The sequence below is a fragment of the Kogia breviceps genome, chromosome 6 (assembly GCF_026419965.1).
Source record: "Kogia breviceps isolate mKogBre1 chromosome 6, mKogBre1 haplotype 1, whole genome shotgun sequence".
In the NCBI taxonomy this organism is placed as follows: Eukaryota; Metazoa; Chordata; class Mammalia; order Artiodactyla; family Physeteridae; genus Kogia; species Kogia breviceps.
In genome coordinates, this window is record NC_081315.1 from 48170539 (window position 1) to 48188927 (window position 18389).

At 46.7% G+C, this 18389-nt stretch overlaps 1 pseudogene; it reads left to right on the forward strand.

The window, feature by feature from the left end:
- The first annotated feature begins 329 nt into the window (after positions 1 to 329).
- Positions 330 to 841, forward strand: LOC136794423 (cytochrome c oxidase subunit 2-like; annotated as a pseudogene).
- The last annotated feature ends 17548 nt before the right edge of the window (positions 842 to 18389 follow it).

The following is an 18389-nucleotide window of genomic DNA, read 5'->3' on the forward strand; positions in this document are numbered from 1 at the left end:
TTTGGCTCACTCATCTCAATAGCAGCAGTAATGCTAATCATAATCTTCATACTTTGAAAAGCATTTGCATCTAAACAAGAAGGCTAAGCACTAGAAACTGATACTCCTAACCTAGAATTGTTACATAAATGCCCTCCACCATATCCTATGTTTCAAGATCCTACCTATGTAAATATAAAATAAGGAAGGTCTCAAGACCTTTTCAACCACTTTCAAGCCAACACCATAACAATTATGTCTTTCTCAATAAATGAGAGAAAAGTAAAAAGTGATGTAGCTTTGTCAAACTTAAATCAGAGGCTAAAATCCTGTATATCACGAAGGCATATCAATTTCATCTAGGATCTCAAGATATAACATCACCGATTATGGAAGAACATTTACATTCTCATCATCACACATTAATAGTGATTTTTGAAACTAGTTCTCTATATTATTTCTCTAACATTGACAACTAAACTAACTCATATACATATAATAGATGCACAGGTAGAGAAAATGTGAACAATTTATCAGCCATTATTGTAATCTTAATTGCTCTATCATCATTGTGAATCCTTTACATGATACATGAAATCAATAACTCTTCCCAAACCATAAAATCGATGGGTCAGTAATGATACTGAAGCTACAAATACACAGATTATGAAGATTTAAATGTTGGCTCCTCTGTAATCCCCACATCAGGGCTAAAACCAGGAGAATAATGACTAATAGAAGTCAACAACCACGGAGTTAGAGAGAGTCATAGAATATTAGTTTCATCTGAAATTGTTGTACACTCCTGAGCTGTTCCTTCTCAGGCCTAAAATGGGCTGCTATCCCAGGACGCCTAAATTAAAGAATCCTAATACCAACAGGACCAGGCCTATGTTGTAGACAAGAGAGCTCATTTTCCTGAGTTCAAAGACAGGCCAGAGGGATATGGCTGAGATGAGGGGTGAATCTGGAGCCCATGGGGATGCACTCTCCAAGCTCCAGGATAGGAATGGGCCATTATTGGTTTAATGGACCTCTGGGGTCCCAGGCCACCCACACCACACCCTCCCGAGCAGGATCTTGGCAACATTCCCTGTCAGTGATGAGGCAACCTAGCACTTGTCACGCCCCGATGTTGTGTCCTATGTGGGCACCATGCTGTGGGGACCACACCCACACTCTGCAGGTCCATGCTACAGGGTCCTTCTTGCCTCAGGAGTAGAGACCACCCAGCAAGCAGTTCGCTCCCCAACCAGCAGGAGGAGGGGAGGAGAGCAGGGGCACCAGGGGAATCTCACTCAGACAACAACACCCAGGGGTGCCAGCGGGGACAGTGATGATGCAGATGAGGCCCAGACCAAGAGATGCGACCAGAGGACACAAAAGGCAGCTGATCAGGTCCTGACTCAACTGCATCCCGGACACCTTTGTCCCTCCTACGCCCCTTCCTCATACATCCCCTCCTTAAATGCAGATTCTTCAGATGCAAACAGGCAGAGCCTCAGACTGAAAGTCAGCTCTTCCAAAATGACCCGTCAGCAAACACTGCAGGATTGTGCTCCAGTGGGGGCCCTGGAGTCCACAACTCAGGGACTGAAGGGGACATCGGTGCCAGGGCCAGTGTGAGGGGATGGGGAGTGAGACTTTCATGGTTGTGGAATGTTGGTTTTGCAAGATGAAAAGTTCTAGGCGTGGTGGTGATGGCTCCACGAGAAAGTGAATAGATCTGATGCCTCAGAAACGTGCACTTAAAATGGTGACGATGGTAAAGGGTATGTGACGTGTGTTTTATTTCACTTAAATTCATAAAATAATGTCTTTTTAAATCAGAGTCCATTTCGACTCCCGTTCATCACAAATGTCGGAGACCCAAACACATTCCCCTACCTTAGGGGCCATCACGGTGCCCTCACATGGCACATGGGAGACCGTTCTCACGGGGGCCTAGTCTGTGCTCACCTCACCTCTGTCCAGGGAGACCCAGGCAGTGGTGACCCCCATAGATTAGACATATGATATGCTATGATATTCATATGACACCACCGAACATTGTCACTCACCAGCACACAGAGCAGCACCCCACTCAAACATGCATGACCTCATATGAATGCGACAAGATTAAGGGAAGAAAAGGAACCACCGGTTAATCAGGGCAACACCCTTAACGCAGAGGTTGGAAATGTCAAAGGGGTAAAGACACACTGCAGGCAAAGAGCACATAGGGGTCTCCCCATACATGTGATCCTGACCCATGCAGATGTGGTGAGACCCATACAGTGCCCGTACCCTATAGCTGGGGTCACACATCCACACTCACCACAGTGACCCCACCTCCCCAGACCCTGCACCTAAAGTCACACGTTCTCTCTCAACACGTGACCCCACCTCCTCAGACCCCTCCACCTGGGTCACATGTCCACAGTCCCAGGGTGAACTGCCCTCCACAGACTCCCCCAACTGGGGTTACACGTGCACATCCTCCAGGGTGACCTCACCTCACCAGACCGTGCACCTGGGGTCACATGTCCCCTTGGTCAGGGCACCATAGCTCTGCTCTTGGCTCCCTAATTTGGAAACAAGCTGGGTTCCTGGGCCCTGCTGGGATGGGAAAAAGTGTAAGGTGGGTCTCCTGTCCCCACACTTGTCCCACAGAAGTCCTCCTCTTTTCACTTTGGTTCTGTGTGATTTTACCTCTTTTTAAAGCTTTCATGCCAGAGTTGAACACATTACTTGGTTCTGGCAGGCACAGTCTCACTTTCTTGTCTCACTTACTTGTTGAGAAAACTCATAGGACAGCAGGGCTGAAAGCCGAAGGGCAGCTCTGGACGCTGCTGACTAGGGACGGCAGACAGGAAGGAGAGCTCAGCAGCAGCCTCAGCTGTTACCCATCGGCCTTTTGCCCGATCTGCGTGCCCTGTAATCAATTCACCAGCTAAACCTGCCTCCCTTCGCACCATGCACGTGCTGGTAAATTGGAATAATCAGCAGGTAGCCCTCCTGAGGATTATCCACGAGCCCCAAGGAAGGTGAACCTTGCAGGAATAAAGACTAAGGCCCTGCCCATAGCACTGCCCTTGGGAGGACCAGGTCACCACAGTCAGAAGAGAGGGTGTTACCTAGACAAGCCCACCTCGGCTCCAGACCCAGACATCTAAGCACTGACTTTCAAATGCAGGCACGGAGCTTCCCAGTACTGAGGCCAGGCCGGCTCTCTTCCCAGCTCTCCATACTCCTAGCATACACGGAACATGGTCAGGTCTAAATCTTCTTATTATAGACAACACATGGTCAGCTCTAAACATAAACAGTAGACAGCACATGGAGAGGTCTAAATTTACCATGTAGACAGGACTTGATCATGTTTCAACTAGCTTAGGGCTGAGCTCATAGGAGGTACAGATCACACATATGGGTCTCTCATCTTTGGACACCCACATCAGGAAACTGAACAATATCGTTGTCATTAAACATTTCAACAGGCAAAACAGAAATGTTACCAGTGTGTCTGGCCACCTGATGGTCAGGATCCTCATGTGATGCAAGAACTTCTTAGAGTGCAGCCCAGTCTGCGGCCAGGCCAGACAAGAAGTGGCCTGATTGCAGCCTCCCAGGCTTCCAGAAGGAGGCGGCCGCACAGGAGGCCCAGGCAGGACAGTTCTGCATGGTGCGGGCCAGGAGAGCCTGTCTGTCCATTCCACTGGCCGATTCCGGGCGGGGTGCTCAGGGCCGCTGAGAGCCCCGCGCTCAGGCCCTGCTTCCCTGCACCATGTGCGTGTGCGTGTGTGTGTGTGTGTGTGTGTGTGTGTGTGTGTGTGTGTATCTGTGTGTGTGTAGAGGGGGCAGTGGCTGACGGCTCCCACGGCTCCCGTCCCGGGCACCGTGATATCTTCGAGGGGAGGTACGGGGAGAGGTAGGGGCACAGAAGCCATTGGAGAGGAGAACCCACCACGGAGCTCCTTGCACACTGGCTCGCCCCACCCGGGGACCAGCCTACCCATCGTGGGCCACATGCCACCCCCCAGCCCCGCACCCCAAAAGGCAGGGCGCCTGCTCTTTCAATAGCACAGGGTCTCACATGAAGGAGACACAGTGGGGAATGTCACCCACTCCCCCACTCCTGATGCTCCGTTTGGGGAGAATGAACCCCCTTGACTGGGCGATGGGACCCTGTGATGAAACATGTGGTGCCCCATCCAAGTCGGGGTCTGGCTGACAGATGGGAACACAGGAGCCACGTGCATGGCCTGGAGGCCAGGCCAACAGGACAAGCACCTCCAGCCTTGGTCTAGCTCTCCAACTGTGACATTGTAGCATTAAGGGACCTGAGGCAGGTGACTGAATGTAATGGGGTCTAAACTGGACCCTGAATGGGGCTTAAAGAACGTGTGAAGGATGTCACTCAGACAGTGACAGTCACTGGAAGACAGACCCTGTGTGAGGACATCCTGCTCCATCCATTTAAATCCCTGCGATCTCTGAACTTTACGTGGCTACGCAGGATTGTTAGAGCAGGTGCGTGCGGACATATCTGGGGCACAATTCAGTCTGCAATCAACTTGCAAGTGGTTGCAGAAAACACACAGGTGTGCGCAAAGGTAGACACAGCACACACACAAACATACGCATGCGCACAGCACAAATATATTCACACACTAGCCTATGAACACACACGCACGCGTGTACCCACGCACACACTAACGTGTGCCGGTGCACATACCTATGCACATGCACAGCACATGTACGCATACAGGCACATGCACACACGTAGCACACACACAGGGAATAAAGTGAATCCGTAAAGCATTAATTCCTGAAAGCAAGTGAAGCTGACATGTATTTTTCCCTTTTTCTTAGCTTTGATGTCCACCTGAGGCCCCCATTACATTCAGTCACCTGCCCCAGGTCCCCTATAAACTACAATGTCACAGTTGGAGAGCTAGACCAAGGCTGGAGGTGCTCGTCCTGTTGGCCTGGCCTCCAGGCCATGCACGTGGCTCCTGTGTTCCCATCTGTCAGCCAGACCCCGACTTGGATGGGGCACCACATGTTTCATCACAGGGTCCCATCGCCCAGTCAAGGGGGTTCATTCTCCCCAAACTGAGCATTAGGAGTGGGAGGGGTGACAGTCCCCACTGAGTCTACTTCATGTGAGACCCTGTGCTGTTGAAAGAGCAGGTGCCCTGCCCTCGGGGGTGGGGGCTGGGGGGGACATTTGGCCCACGATGGGCTCTCGGGTCCCCGGGTGGGGCCAGCCAGTGTGCAAGCGTTTCCACGGTGGGTTCTCCTCTCCAACGGCTTCTGTGCCCCTACCTCTCCCCGTGCCTCCCGTCGAAGACAGCACGGTGCCCGGGACGGGAGCCGTGGGAGCCGTCAGCCACTGCCCCCTCTACACACACACACACACACACACACACACCACACACACGCACACGCACACGCACACGCACACGCACATGCTTCAGGGAGGCAGGACTTGAGCGCGGGGCTCTCAGCAGCCCTGAGCACCCCACGCGGAATCGGCCAGTGGAATGGACAGACAGGCTCTCCTGGCCCGCACCATGCAGAACTGTCCTGCCTGGGCCTCCTGTGCGGCCGTCTCCTTCTGGAAGCCTGGGAGGCTGCAATCAGGCCACTTCTTGTCTGGCCTGGCCGCAGACTGGGCTGCACTCTAAGAAATTCTTGGATCACATGAGGATCCTGACCATCAGATGGCCAGAGACACTGGTAACATTTCTGTTTTGCCTGTTGAAATGTTTAATGACAACGATATTGTTCAGTTTCCTGATGTGGGTGTCCAAAGATGAGAGACCCATATGTGTGATCTGTACCTCCTATGAGCTCAGCCCTAAGCTAGTTGAAACATGATCAAGTCCTGTCTACATGGTAAATTTAGACCTCTCCATGTGCTGTCTACTGTTTATGTTTAGAGCTGACCATGTGTTGTCTATAATAAGAAGATTTAGACCTGACCATGTTCCGTGTATGCTAGGAGTATGGAGAGCTGGGAAGAGAGCCGGCCTGGCCTCAGTACTGGGAAGCTCCGTGCCTGCATTTGAAAGTCAGTGCTTAGATGTCTGGGTCTGGAGCCGAGGTGGGCTTGTCTAGGTAACACCCTCTCTTCTGACTGTGGTGACCTGGTCCTCCCAAGGGCAGTGCTATGGGCAGGGCCTTAGTCTTTATTCCTGCAAGGTTCACCTTCCTTGGGGCTCGTGGATAATCCTCAGGAGGGCTACCTGCTGATTATTCCAATTTACCAGCACGTGCATGGTGCGAAGGGAGGCAGGTTTAGCTGGTGAATTGATTACAGGGCACGCAGATCGGGCAAAAGGCCGATGGGTAACAGCTGAGGCTGCTGCTGAGCTCTCCTTCCTGTCTGCCGTCCCTAGTCAGCAGCGTCCAGAGCTGCCCTTCGGCTTTCAGCCCTGCTGTCCTATGAGTTTTCTCAACAAGTAAGTGAGACAAGAAAGTGAGACTGTGCCTGCCAGAACCAAGTAATGTGTTCAACTCTGGCATGAAAGCTTTAAAAAGAGGTAAAATCACACAGAACCAAAGTGAAAAGAGGAGGACTTCTGTGGGACAAGTGTGGGGACAGGAGACCCACCTTACACTTTTTCCCATCCCAGCAGGGCCCAGGAACCCAGCTTGTTTCCAAATTAGGGAGCCAAGAGCAGAGCTATGGTGCCCTGACCAAGGGGACATGTGACCCCAGGTGCACGGTCTGGTGAGGTGAGGTCACCCTGGAGGATGTGCACGTGTAACCCCAGTTGGGGGAGTCTGTGGAGGGCAGTTCACCCTGGGACTGTGGACATGTGACCCAGGTGGAGGGGTCTGAGGAGGTGGGGTCACGTGTTGAGAGAGAACGTGTGACTTTAGGTGCAGGGTCTGGGGAGGTGGGGTCACTGTGGTGAGTGTGGATGTGTGACCCCAGCTATAGGGTACGGGCACTGTATGGGTCTCACCACATCTGCATGGGTCAGGATCACATGTATGGGGAGACCCCTATGTGCTCTTTGCCTGCAGTGTGTCTTTACCCCTTTGACATTTCCAACCTCTGCGTTAAGGGTGTTGCCCTGATTAACCGGTGGTTCCTTTTCTTCCCTTAATCTTGTCGCATTCATATGAGGTCATGCATGTTTGAGTGGGGTGCTGCTCTGTGTGCTGGTGAGTGACAATGTTCGGTGGTGTCATATGAATATCATAGCATATCATATGTCTAATCTATGGGGGTCACCACTGCCTGGGTCTCCCTGGACAGAGGTGAGGTGAGCACAGACTAGGCCCCCGTGAGAACGGTCTCCCATGTGCCATGTGAGGGCACCGTGATGGCCCCTAAGGTAGGGGAATGTGTTTGGGTCTCCGACATTTGTGATGAACGGGAGTCGAAATGGACTCTGATTTAAAAAGACATTATTTTATGAATTTAAGTGAAATAAAACACACGTCACATACCCTTTACCATCGTCACCATTTTAAGTGCACGTTTCTGAGGCATCAGATCTATTCACTTTCTCGTGGAGCCATCACCACCACGCCTAGAACTTTTCATCTTGCAAAACCAACATTCCACAACCATGAAAGTCTCACTCCCCATCCCCTCACACTGGCCCTGGCACCGATGTCCCCTTCAGTCCCTGAGTTGTGGACTCCAGGGCCCCCACTGGAGCACAATCCTGCAGTGTTTGCTGACGGGTCATTTTGGAAGAGCTGACTTTCAGTCTGAGGCTCTGCCTGTTTGCATCTGAAGAATCTGCATTTAAGGAGGGGATGTATGAGGAAGGGGCGTAGGAGGGACAAAGGTGTCCGGGATGCAGTTGAGTCAGGACCTGATCAGCTGCCTTTTGTGTCCTCTGGTCGCATCTCTTGGTCTGGGCCTCATCTGCATCATCACTGTCCCCGCTGGCACCCCTGGGTGTTGTTGTCTGAGTGAGATTCCCCTGGTGCCCCTGCTCTCCTCCCCTCCTCCTGCTGGTTGGGGAGCGAACTGCTTGCTGGGTGGTCTCTACTCCTGAGGCAAGAAGGACCCTGTAGCATGGACCTGCAGAGTGTGGGTGTGGTCCCCACAGCATGGTGCCCACATAGGACACAACATCGGGGCGTGACAAGTGCTAGGTTGCCTCATCACTGACAGGGAATGTTGCCAAGATCCTGCTCGGGAGGGTGTGGTGTGGGTGGCCTGGGACCCCAGAGGTCCATTAAACCAATAATGGCCCATTCCTATCCTGGAGCTTGGAGAGTGCATCCCCATGGGCTCCAGATTCACCCCTCATCTCAGCCATATCCCTCTGGCCTGTCTTTGAACTCAGGAAAATGAGCTCTCTTGTCTACAACATAGGCCTGGTCCTGTTGGTATTAGGATTCTTTAATTTAGGCGTCCTGGGATAGCAGCCCATTTTAGGCCTGAGAAGGAACAGCTCAGGAGTGTACAACAATTTCAGATGAAACTAATATTCTATGACTCTCTCTAACTCCGTGGTTGTTGACTTCTATTAGTCATTATTCTCCTGGTTTTAGCCCTGATGTGGGGATTACAGAGGAGCCAACATTTAAATCTTCATAATCTGTGTATTTGTAGCTTCAGTATCATTACTGACCCATCGATTTTATGGTTTGGGAAGAGTTATTGATTTCATGTATCATGTAAAGGATTCACAATGATGATAGAGCAATTAAGATTACAATAATGGCTGATAAATTGTTCACATTTTCTCTACCTGTGCATCTATTATATGTATATGAGTTAGTTTAGTTGTCAATGTTAGAGAAATAATATAGAGAACTAGTTTCAAAAATCACTATTAATGTGTGATGATGAGAATGTAAATGTTCTTCCATAATCGGTGATGTTATATCTTGAGATCCTAGATGAAATTGATATGCCTTCGTGATATACAGGATTTTAGCCTCTGATTTAAGTTTGACAAAGCTACATCACTTTTTACTTTTCTCTCATTTATTGAGAAAGACATAATTGTTATGGTGTTGGCTTGAAAGTGGTTGAAAAGGTCTTGAGACCTTCCTTATTTTATATTTACATAGGTAGGATCTTGAAACATAGGATATGGTGGAGGGCATTTATGTAACAATTCTAGGTTAGGAGTATCAGTTTCTAGTGCTTAGCCTTCTTGTTTAGATGCAAATGCTTTTCAAAGTATGAAGATTATGATTAGCATTACTGCTGCTATTGAGATGAGTGAGCCAAAAGACACAATATTTCATGTTGTGTGTGCCTCCGAGTAGTGAGACTAAAGTAATGACATTCCTGAGAGGCCAGAAAGTGCTGCGGGAAGTCATATTTACTACTACAAATATACGCGTGAAGTGACTTTTTGCTCATGCTGAGTTCACTGTGTAACCTGAGAATAGTGGGAATCCGTGTAGGAAGCCTCCCGTAATAGTGAAGCCCGCTCCCATGGACATTAGATCATGGAAGTGTGCTGCTACATAGTATGTATCCTGGAGGATAGTGTCCGGGGATGAGTTCACTAAGATGATTCCTGTGAAACCTCCTACTGTAAAAAGAAAAACTAAAGCCTAAAACTCATAATATATTGGAGGTCATATAATATTACCTCCGTGAACAGTTGCTAACCAGGGACTTCCCTGGTGGTGCAGTGGTTAAGAATTTGCCTGCCAATGCAGGGGACACGGGTTCGAGCCATCGTGTGGGAATATTCCACCTGCCGTGGAGCAAAAAGCCCATGTGCCACAACTACTGAGCCTGCCCTCTAGAGCGTGAAAGCCATGCTCTGCAATAAAGAAAGCCTTTTCAGTGAAAAGGCAATGCACCGCAGCGTAGAGTCGCTACTGCTCACTGCAACCAGAGAAAGCACACTCCTGTAGGGATAGAAGCAATTATGGTAGCTTTTGCAAAGTATGCTCCTGAGTGGACAGCTCTCCCTATGGTAAATATATGATGGGCCCACAAGAGAAATCCTAAAAAGCCAGTGGGCATGACTCATACTATTCCCAAATAGCTGAAAGGCACCTTTTGTCCTAAATAGTGTGTAATGATGTGTGAATTTATAACAAACCCTGGTAGGCCATGAATACAGACTTCAGGGTGACCAAAGAATCAAAATAGGTGTTGGTATAGGATTCGGCCTCCTCCTGCAGGGTCAGAGAAAGTAGTGTTGAGATTTCTATCTCTTAAGAGTATGGCAATTCTGGCTGCTCGGACTGAGAGTGGTAATTATAGTAATATGGCTATAGTTGGTGAAGATTAAACAAATAATGGTGTTTGGTATTGGGGTATGACTGCTGGTTTTGTATGAAAGACTATAGTAATAAAAGCAATAGCACCAAGAATTGAGGAGACACCTGATAAATGTAAGGAGGAGATGGTTATGTCGACAGAGGCTCCTGCGTGGGCCAGGTTGCAGGCTAGAGCTGAATACACGGTCCACTGGTACCAGAACAAGCTTCTACTATTGGTGATATGAGTAGGAGTAAGAACGATGGGGGAAGTAGTCAAAAATTTACATGGTTTACTCGGGGAAATGCTACCTCAGGTGTGCGAGTTATTAGTGGCCCAAGTGAGTTTTCAAACCCTGCAATATAAGGGGTACAACAATAAAGAAAATTATTACAAGTGCAGGGACTGTTATGACCACGTTACAGATTTGTGCATCTCCAAGTAGCGCTCCAGGTTAGCATAGCTCAGCCTGGATTAATATTCTTAAGGTGCTGCCTGCTACTCCAGCTCAAGCACCAAATAGTAATTATAAGATGCCGATATCTTTGTGATTTGTTGAAAATAATCAACAGTGTATGAACAGAGGTAAAATGACTGAGCTAGCATTCGACTGTAAATCTGAAGACAGAGATTGAGCCCTCTTTCTCACAAACCCTGTGGTGAATCAACAAATTGAATTGTAATTTCAGAGAAGCAGCTTCAATTCTGCCAGAGATTTTCCTGCCTTTTTTCTTTTTTTCTTTCTCAAATGAAGAAGAAGCAGATTGAAGCCAGTTGACTAGAGGATTTGCCTGTTAACTAAAGTTTCCTGGGGTTAAAACTCATCAGTCTCGTAAAGATTTGGCTTAACTACAATGTTTGCTTTACATTCAATTGATGTAGGATGAAGTCTTTCAATCCTTATTTTTAGAAATTAAGTAAATTTTACTTGTTTTGGGTTATGAAAGCTCTTGGTCTGAACTAACCTAAATTCCTAGTCCAGCACGGATGGAATGGGTGTTATGTGGAGTAATTGTCTGGGTTTTATGATTAGTAATGATAGGAAGGTTATTTCTTTGAATGTTCAATGTGCTTTGTTTTTGTGTTGTTTCATGAAGGGAATACAGTTAGTGATGTGGAGTATGTTAGCTGCAAGTAGAAATATATGCTGAGCACTGCTGTGATGGCTATTAATGTTGGTAGAATGATGTTGTCATTTTTGTTATCTCTTGGATAAGTATTCATTTGGGTAAAAACCCTGATAGTGATGGACTATGTCCTAATGATACTATAATGGTGAGGAAAAGGATTGTGATGGGAGGTGTTTTACCTCATGTGTGTGATAATGACACTCTTGTAGTCCATGCTCTGGGCATAAATAATAAGAAGAGAGTACTGTTATGATATAAATTAGTATGTTTAGGATTGTTATAATCGGAATATACTTTATAACGGCTGTTATTCATCCTATATGGGCAATTGATGAGGAGGGTGTAATTTTTTCCAGGTGAGTCTGACTAAATCTCCCTCAGCCTCCAGCTATGATTTATAATATCACTATGATTAATAGTATATTTAGGTTGATGGATGGTGACATGTGGTATAAAAGTGACAGGGGTGCACTTTTGTCATATTAATAGCATCAGGCCTGCTGTTCATGGGACGCCTTGTGTGACGTGAGGCACTCAGAAGTGAAATGGGGAAAGTCCTACTTTTGTGACAAGGGCGATTGTCATGAGGGTGGATGCTGCTGGATGAAAGATTTTTGTTATTCGTTGTGTTCCATGACCAGAGTATATTAGATTAATGATACTAGCCATTATAAGTAGTATTGGTGTGGTGGATTGTTTTAGGAAATATTTGTTGGATGCTTCTGTAGCTTATGGGTTTGTGTTTTTTATTAGAATGGGGATACCATTAACCAGTGTGAGCTTCGTATACAATCATATTTCCTGTGATAATGGTCAGTAGAATGATAGTAAAAACAATGAGAGTTTATTAGTACAGGAAGGATCTACGACAACATGTTGGGGGTATGGGCCTGAAGCTTACCTAGTGAACCTTAGTATATAGCATGTGCTGTAATGTGGTAACATGGAGAATATAAAATTCTTAGGAAGAATTCAATTCCAGGAATAAGAGCATTGAAACCTCTATAATTTACTCTATCACAGTAACTCTTTTGTCAGACATATTTCTTAAGTTTGTGGTGGGTTGCCTGGTATGATGACAGGTGGTGAAAACTCTCATATACATCGGGCTAATGTTAGTAGAAAAAAAATTTTTATACGAGATGTAGACGTTGATCATATCAAAATTGTGGGTAGGATGCTCAAATTCATAGAAAGGAGATTGTTAGATGTGTTTTAATGATGACTTGGGGTGTATATAATTCTGGCACCTAGGGATTGTCGAATGCTCCTACAAATGGATTGTTGTGGAAATGTTTATTATAAGGAAATTGACATATTGTCTAGCAAGGAAGAGGTGAATGGGCCTGCTACATCTTCTACATTGAAGTCATATACAGGTTTTGATTCTACTTCTGTTGAATCAAGTGAGGCTTCATTGAATCTCTGCTACTGCGGAGATAATAAAATTCTGAGTAGGGGTCAGAAGAAAATAGCCATAGGTGTTCCTGTGTAATAATTACTGTTGAAAGTGTAAATGATCCATTTATCAGTAAGACTGAGAATAGAATAACTGCTACATTACTTCATATGAGATTGTCTATGCTACTGTCCCTAGAGCTCCAGTGAGTGAGTATGTTGAATGTGAAGCTCATCCAGAACTGAGGATGGAATAAATGGCTAGGTGTGATATGGCTAATATAAAGAGTATGCCTACATTTATATTAATTAGTGGCTAAGATATGGGAAGAGGAATTCATGTTGTGAGAGCCAGGGTTAAGGCTAGCATTGGGGCAATAATATATAAATTGATGCTGTTGATGGACATAGTGGGTCTTTAATAAGTAATTTGAATGCCTCAGCAATGGGTTGTAATAATCCATGTGGGCAGATGATTTTTGGCCCTTTCTGGATTTGTATATAGCTTAGGATTTTCCATTTAGTTAATATGAGGAATGCTATGGTGAGTTAAATTGGGTAACTTGTGAAAGAGTGTTGATTATAAACATATTCTTAGGAAGAGGACTTGAACCAGTGCAGATAAAAGTTTCAGTTTTACATAATTACCGGGCTCTGCCACCGTAACAAACCCTGCTCTACAGTAGGGTATGTATAAATTAATTGAATGTAGATTATGTCATCATTTAGTTTGAAGACATTGTGTAAAGTAAGCCGTATTGCTCTTGTCCTTTCATACTGGAAGAAATCTGCAATAGACAGAAACCAAGCAGGATGGCTCCAGTCTGAACTCAGATCATGTGAGACTTTAATCGTTGAACAAAGAGACAATTAATAGCAGTTATACCATTGAAATGTCGTGATCCAGCATCAAGGTCAAAAACCATATTGCCGATATGAACTCTAGAATACAATTACACTGTTATCCCTAGTAAAACTTGTTCCATTGATCAGTGTTTGAGAAGAACAGGTGATAAAGAATTTTGACTAGCTGGTCTAAATTGTAATCACTCAGAGGTGATTTTATTCTCTAAAAATGAATGGCACACGGGCTCAAGGTGCACCAGCTTCAGTAGTTGTGGCACGCAGGCTCAGTAGTTGTGGCCCACTGGGTTAGTTGCTCCGTTGCACGTGGGATCTTCCCAGACTAGAGATCGAACCCGTGTCCCCTGAATTGGCAGGCGCAGTCTTAACCACTGCATCACCAGGGAAGTCCCAGAATCGCCGTCTCCCTTTTAATACACCTTAAGCCCAAAGAATCCATGGAAGATTGTTACAGATAATAAGAGAATAAAATATTGTAAGGACTATAACAGAAGCATATAGTACACTGTTCATATAGACACATCCCAAGCAGTTACAAAGTATATTATAAAGGAGGCTGCAGTTTGCAAAGAATAACATAAATTATACCCACAGACTCCCAATATTTCCTGAATCGTTGCAATCTGAAACCCTATTGTAGGAAGCAGAACATTCCAGGAGACATTCTACAAATGAAGGCCTCTAAACCCTGTGGGTGGATAAGGAATTCTGGAAGGAAGGTATCCTCACTCAAGGAGAGCATGATCCTATACTTTTGTCACATCACATCCCTGTACAATTCCCATTGATCTCGGTCCAGGCATTCCCAGTTCTCTTGAGAGAAATCTATGGGCACATCCTGGGATGTCAGCAGTCCCTGAAATTAAAAGTACACATGACATTTGGCCACGGGAAGAGTTCATAATGTGACGCAAGAAGAAAAGAGCAAATTAAGAGAACTGGTTTTAATTTAGAAGAGTGTCTTCAATCATCCACTAATATATATATATATACATATATTTTTTTTTCACAAAGTAACTTTCTCTATTTCTAACTACAAAAAAGAGTATGTCATGTGATCCATAAAACTAGTATAGAGACTATAGTCATCTGGAAAAGAAATGATAAAATGGTGGTTTCAACACGGACATATGCATTTTTGAGTGTTTTATTTATATCAAACTGGATAAAATGTGCGTATTTCTCAGACAGAAAAGACATGTCGAGGTAGAAATGTACCTTTCAACTATTCATGGGTCCACAAGTACACTGGAGAGAGTGTAAAATTGCAGATTCTGATACAGTAGGGCCGGTGGGCCTGAGTTCTATTTTTTAAACGAGCTCATTTTTAACTAGTGATGCCACAGTCTCTGATTCATTAACGACAATTGTGAATAGCAGAGACATAATAAGGAAAGGTAAACATTCATAGTTAACTTCTAACTTCAAGTGTGTTATGGATTTCCCACGTTTAATAGGATAGTAAGCACAGCAGCAACCACCATTTGTGAACATTCACTGTAGACCGTGTGTATCTTTCTGACTTTTTGTGTAGGATTGCAGGAAAAAGGCCTGTGCTGCGGCCACAGTGGGCGGGGCCCTCAGGCCGGGCCGCCCCTCCAGGACCCCCGACGGGGCCCTGAGCTCCTGGCGGCTCCTCCCCCGGCGCCCCGCCCCCTCCCAGGAGGCCTCGGGGCAGAACGGCCCCACCCACTGCGCCCGGAACGGAGCCCGCGTTTCCTCAGAGCTGGAGCTCCCGGCTCGGGGTCTCTTCCCTCCGCCGTCACGGAGCTGCCCCGGAGCCCGAGGGGAGGGCGGCCTCACTGACGCTGCCGGCTGCGGAGGGGCCCCGGCGGCCGAAGCCGCGACAGTCGTGGGGACGGCGGGCCGGGTAAGTGGGTCTGGTGCCCGGGCGGCCGCGCAAGAGCAGCTTCTGAGGGGAAGGGTTTCGCGGCCACCCGCCGCTGCTGTGCAGAACGAGCGGCCTCGGGGTCTGGTCCCGGGGAACTTCGGCCCCTCCTCTCGGCCCTGCCCTCGACCTGGCTCGCGGGGCCCGGGGGGCGTGGGGAGAGGGCGGCTGAACGTCCTGAGGGGACACGGGGCGAGGGAGGCGCAGGGTCCGGCCGCAGCGTCAGCGACCCTCCTCCCGACGGCGGGGAAAGCGGCGAAAGTTCCTCCCGAGGCTCCCAGGCCTCTTGTTCAGCCGAGGCCCTGTGCGCCCCTTCCTCCCTGAGCTAAAGCACCGGGGGGGGGGAGGGGACAGGGCGGGGGGCTGGCGCAGTTGATGGGGGACGTGAAAAGGTGATTGTCAGCTAAGGAGAACCTGCTCTCCCAGGTTCTACAGGAATGCAGGGCTTTCCTTATGCGAAGATGCCGGAGTCAGGCTCACGAATTCCTTCCTTTGATATGCACCTCAGCTCTCTGGGGCCTGCATTCTGTAATTGCATATCCTGAGTTCCTCAGGGCCTGCCCGCTCACATTGGAGAGGATGACTGTGGCATCTTTTGTTTACTGAGGTGGCAAGAAATATTCCATTTCTCACAGGCTTGAGGGGCAGACAGTGAAGAAGCGTCGGAGAGTCTCACTTGGCATGTACTTTGGTTTACATATAGATAATAGTTATACTTACTTAACTGTGCTAATAGAGAGAGGCTCTGGAGTACAATCAACTTGTACTACTGCCCTCTATGTATTAATTTCATCAATATCATAAGATAAATGCCTGTAGAATTGACTTAATCCAGTTAAATAGCATAATGATTTTTAAAGGAAACATAATAGAAATATAACAACAAAACCTTTACCACTACAGGCTGGGTCTGGAACAAGGTAAATAAATGTTCCATTGTTAAAATATTGAAAGAGTATTCAATAGAAATATCAAGAAAAATGACAAATAATAAGGGCAGCAGAATGTTGAAATGTTCTATCTTTCTATCACTTTAAAGTGGCAGAAAATCATTTATGAGCAGGCACTGGGGCAGAAGATGCCTGATTTTATATCTTTGTCATATTTGTGCAGTTGTTTCAACAAGTAACTTAAAGACACAATGGAAAAGCCAGGAGGTTTGTGCCTGAGATCATGTGGATGTGAAACCCGGGATGGCCGCCTTGTGTCAGGTGAGTTAAGTTTACCTCGCAGGTAGACCCCAGAGCTCCTGAGAAACAAGGGCTGGAATTTTTCTTCTGCGATGAATAGGAGCTGTTGAGTCCAGTTCATTGAGCAAGGAGTAGGTCTTGTCTATTACATATTTGGTTTTTGGAACGGTATCTGTGCTAATTTCAAACTCTTGTTTTATGAAAACCCCCCCTCACCTTTCCCCTGAAGCAGGCATAAGTGTGTTTTCTAAAAGCGTGACTCTGTTCTGTTTTAATTCAGTTCTTTGTAGCCATGTTTACATTCCCTCTATAAGTGATATGTTTTGATAAATTTCTTTTTCTGTGTGACCTTTTTCACTTTGAATTATCGTACCTAAATCCACTCATTATGCTGCTACTAGCCTTATGACATTGATTTCATGGCTGAGTGATATTCCATTGTACATAAGTTTCACAACTTCTGTATCCATTTTTCTCTTTCCTGGGATATGGAACGGGTACCGAAGTCGAGGTTCTTGTAAACAGAGCAGCCCTAAGCTTTGGGGTGCCTGTGTCTTGTTGATTTTTAGTCTTCCCAAGATATACGCCCATGAGTGGAAGTGCCCTATGCTCTGTAGCTCTGTTGTTTAGATGTTTTAGGAAACACCATACACTTTTGTAGAGTGTCTGCGGCAATTTTCATCCCGCCCGTCAGCATAACAAGGTTTCCTGTTCTCCATGGCCTGTCCTGCATTTGTGGTTTTTTACACTTTTTTCAGATGGCCGTTTTGACCGGGGGGAAGTGAGACTTCTTTGTAGTGCTGATTTGCTCTCCCAGCTTGCTTGGTTGGCCAAAACGTGTGTATGCTTTTTTACCTGAATATATTCAGGAAGGAACACATACTCCCTTTTTGGCCAACTGCATCATTGTCCAAGTTCTGCCGCTTTTCATGTGCTTTCAAGGAAACTCCAATCTACCTCTTGAAATCTGTTTCCTGCAATTCTGCCTTGCTTTCAAATCCTCTTCGTTGCCTTAACTCAATGTATTTTTGGATGGTAGTTGTCATTTATCACTGTGCAGGTTTGTGAGTTGCAGTGCCCCTGAGCTCCATGTTTCAACTGCCCTTTTTGTGAGCTGGCCCAGAAAACCACAGCATCGCCTCAGGCCCTATCCTGGTTTCGGGGCGTCAGGCTGAGCCTTTGGTGAATTCTTCTTCGTGATGGGAAATGAGAGTAACATGTGCCCGACCAAACACCTCCAGCGAGTCTCTCATTGGTTCCCCCTTTTCCCGTTCATCCTCGGCACATATTGCAAACTGTTCGAAACAGGAGGTTAAAGGTGCTGATTCTCCAAGTGGGGAGATTGTTAGTAAAGCGGCTGGAATGGTGAACCCGAGCACCAGGAGATGAAAAATGAGGTGCGCTGTCGAAACCTTTCATGATCACACGGTGTATCATCCTCTGGGCTTCCCATGCAGCTTTTAGCTGTAGGAAGGTTGCGTTGCACCTGGAGAGTTGGGACCCATGGAATGGGTAGCACACAGTATTACTTTAAAGGGTCTGCATTTGCTCACTCAACCTCACCAATCCTCTCAGTCCCAAGAGTGTCCAACCTTATGTCTCATCCTGCTGTGTGTCTAGGTGTGTTCAATCCATGTTGCATCATAGCCCCCGAGCAAAAGTTATAAGGGTTTTTATGTCTGTCACTGTCTTTTTCTACTATTGTTATATTGGTTACAGCTGATTTTCAACGCTGTTTGTTGCTGTTC